General features: G+C 30.8%; 1 long non-coding RNA gene across 1 annotated transcript; it reads right to left on the bottom strand.

Annotated features, from left to right (window-relative positions):
* Positions 1-1,443: 1,443 nt before the first annotated feature.
* On the bottom strand, positions 1,444-2,223 carry LOC113092626 (uncharacterized). The gene is made up of 3 exons (XR_003287609.1): positions 2,133-2,223; positions 1,954-2,005; positions 1,444-1,494 (listed from the first exon to the last, which is right to left on the bottom strand). It is a non-coding gene; the product is annotated as an uncharacterized LOC113092626 (long non-coding RNA).
* Between the last annotated feature and the right edge of the window lie 1,055 nt (positions 2,224-3,278).

Raw genomic sequence — 3,278 nt, 5'->3', positions numbered from 1 at the left:
TTTGATTTTGCAACTTATAAAAAAGTAATATTCATTTTACATATTAAAACTAGTGTATGAAATGGCAAAGGAAAATTATGTAATTTAATTTTCATTTTGCACCAAACGTTGCACAAATGTATTGGAAAATGTAAATGTAAATACAGAAATGTATTGTCATTTTACATATTGCATTGTCATTTTGCATATTACATTCCAAATTGAATATTGCTACCCATATGCTTCCATACAGAACTGTTTGCGTCTTTTGTAAGAACATTGCCGGAGCTACTTCTCTCTGTTTACTATGTCTATGAAGAATCACAAAGGTACTGGGTTACTCTGTCGCGGTAATTTAAAAAAGTTGTGATTCAGGACAGGCTGAAAACACGGTTTGGAAAATGGATTCATGGTGTACTCGCTTATTATATACATTTTGTACATTTTGAACACAAAAAAAGTCACGGACTGCAGCTCTGATTGGTTGTTTCTTATTGGGAGTGGTTAATTTCTGCAAATGGCAATAGGACCACTGGGAGGAGCCAGATGAGCTTGATTTTTTTTCACAGATTATCTGTCTTGTATTCTACTGTCAGGACATAAAGACAGGTTTAACAAATGTGTAAAAAAAAATAATTTTTACAAAAGTTAACTACTGCAGCTTTAATCAGCATTAATTCTAACTAGCAGACTAAATGTATTTAAATTATATTTATTTTCAGTGAAATATCAATACCCCTATCATCCTCTGTCATGTCCTTTCTATTTATCATGTGGAAACTGTCACAGATGGTTCACATTTTCACAGTCCTTCAAATGAATTGTTGGGTCTGGGAACATAGGATTCTGCAAAATTATAATAAAACACACTTCCTTTAAATACATTGTACAGATTTCATTGTTGAAAAAAGTTAGAATGATGAAACATAACATGATAATACAAATGTAATGAAAACAAACAGTTATTTTATTAGCTGAACTATACAGCAATTCACAAGGTCAAATATATATATATAATAGAGAGAATAAGCATATTTGGCCTGATTTCGTCTGGGAATGGAGATGAGAAAACACTTTCTCTAATGCTAATTGGTGGGATTATTCTAAAAAATTTTCTCCTAAACTTTGTTAAAATAAACGTCATTAATAATTGGAAAAAAAAAAAAAGTAACTGAACAAAAGATAACTTTAGTAATAGAATGGTATTCAAAAACTGTGTTCAAGTTACCTGATTGATGACTGCAGTTTTTTTTTTCAGAAGGAAGCGTTTACTATCTAACTAATATATATATATACACACACACACATGCATTTTACACATGCATTAAAACATACATTAAATCACATCATAATGAAACAAAATACTATAGTAGATTTATACAAATTAAACCTAAAACACTGATATGAACAAAACAAGTTAAATTTAAGCTGCACTTTGATTATTATGATGACACACCATTTCTTCTCCAAGGCTGTCTCCAACGAATCAGAAGTCAGCTGCAGTGTTTGGAGACTCTGAAATCAGATCAGCAGAATGTGTCAATGAGGAATATGTTACCAACTAAAGCACGCTAGCTAAATTAACATTAATTAATAAACACGTATATTGTACTAAAAGCTAACTTTTTAAAATGTAACGTTAAGTAGCATTTGCTAACTAAGTTACCAGTAAGCAGCTCATCAAGAGACTTACACTAATTTTACAATATAAACCCACTCAAATATATCCATTGCAACACTTAAAATTAAGCTTTGGTAAATAGCTTATTTTAAATGTTTCTGTACATTCTTACTTTCTTCTGATATAAATCTCTCTGAACGCACTGACTTAAGGCCACAGAAGCAGGAACAAACAGCTCGAATTAACGCCAGACTATAAATACAATTTGAGATAAATAATACAACATTGAACCAATTTTAATGTTATTTTCTGGAAAAAAAAGTAATTTAAATGGTTTATGTATTCATACTAACCTTCCTCTCATATAAATCTCTCAGAAAATCAGCTTGTGCAACACTGAAGCACCTAAAGTGGAAATAAACGGCTCGAAACAACTTCATGCACATTTAAAAATATTACAACATCAAACAGCGTTTAATATTATGTTCTTGCAAACATGTTTTTCAAAATTGTTTTATGTATTCACACTTACCATCGTCTGAGGTAAATCTCTCGCTGTCACCCAGTAGCTTCTCACTGCAGAACACAAGCTCAACTGTCAGCTCAGCCACGCAAATTCAAATAAATGGCGGGAGGAGTAAGAACAGTGATTGAATTCTGAAAAGATTCGATTCAAGGGCATCAAGAATTGCAAGTCTCGTGTGAATCAGCTCTAAATGCGAGGCCTGGAATGTCAGTGCGTGATATATTACTGTTCATTACCTCTATTACCAAACTACAACAAACAAATTTTATTTTATTAACCCACTCACATTTTGCGAATCTGTTCAAAAGACTCATTAATGATTAATTAATTTCGTATTCATTTAAACTTGCCTACAGATTTAAAATGACTGGACAATGAATTATTAACCGATAAACACTCCGAAAAAGAATACAGTTCTTGCTGGACAATTCAGTACTGTAAATCTTTGAACATGTCTAGTGTGTGCGATCAGAAATATACTATATCCGCAAATCTCTTTGCATCTCAAGTGTTTGGTCATGTATGGGACTCACCACACTTGCCTGGAAAATTTTCGTACATGGGTCGTACACCTTAAGTTTAAATTAAGTTTCCCATGTCAGATTTATCCTGGAAAATCCTCTTTTCATGCAGTGTGATCTTTGCTAGTCAATTTCTTATTTCAGGGGCGTAGCCATCTTTTCAGAAGTGAGGGGGACAGAAATTTTATATATATATATATATATATATATATATATATATATATATATATATATATATATATAACATTTCTGTAATTTATATAGCCTAACAATCAACAGTTTTTGAACTGTAAGATATTTTGTTTTTAAAGAAGTCTCTTCTGCTCACCAAGCCTGCATTTATTTGATCCAAAGTACAGCAAAAACAGTAATATTGTGATTATTAATTTTATATTTAAAATAACTTTTTTCCCTATTTGAATATATTTTAAAATGTAATTTATTTGTGTGATAAAAGTTGTATTTTCAGCATTTTTACTCCAGTCTTCAGTGTCACATCCTTCAGAAATCATAATATGCTTATTTGCTGATTATCAATATTTAAAACCTCATTTTTTTAAAACAGTTTTTTTTTTCCAGTTCTTTGATAAATATAAGGATCCAAAGATCAGCATTTTTTTTAAATAAAAAG

The sequence above is a fragment of the Carassius auratus genome, unplaced genomic scaffold (genome assembly GCF_003368295.1).
Source record: "Carassius auratus strain Wakin unplaced genomic scaffold, ASM336829v1 scaf_tig00214678, whole genome shotgun sequence".
In the NCBI taxonomy this organism is placed as follows: Eukaryota; Metazoa; Chordata; class Actinopteri; order Cypriniformes; family Cyprinidae; genus Carassius; species Carassius auratus.
Note: the sequence above shows the minus strand (reverse complement) of the source record. Positions and strands in the feature narration are given on the sequence as shown.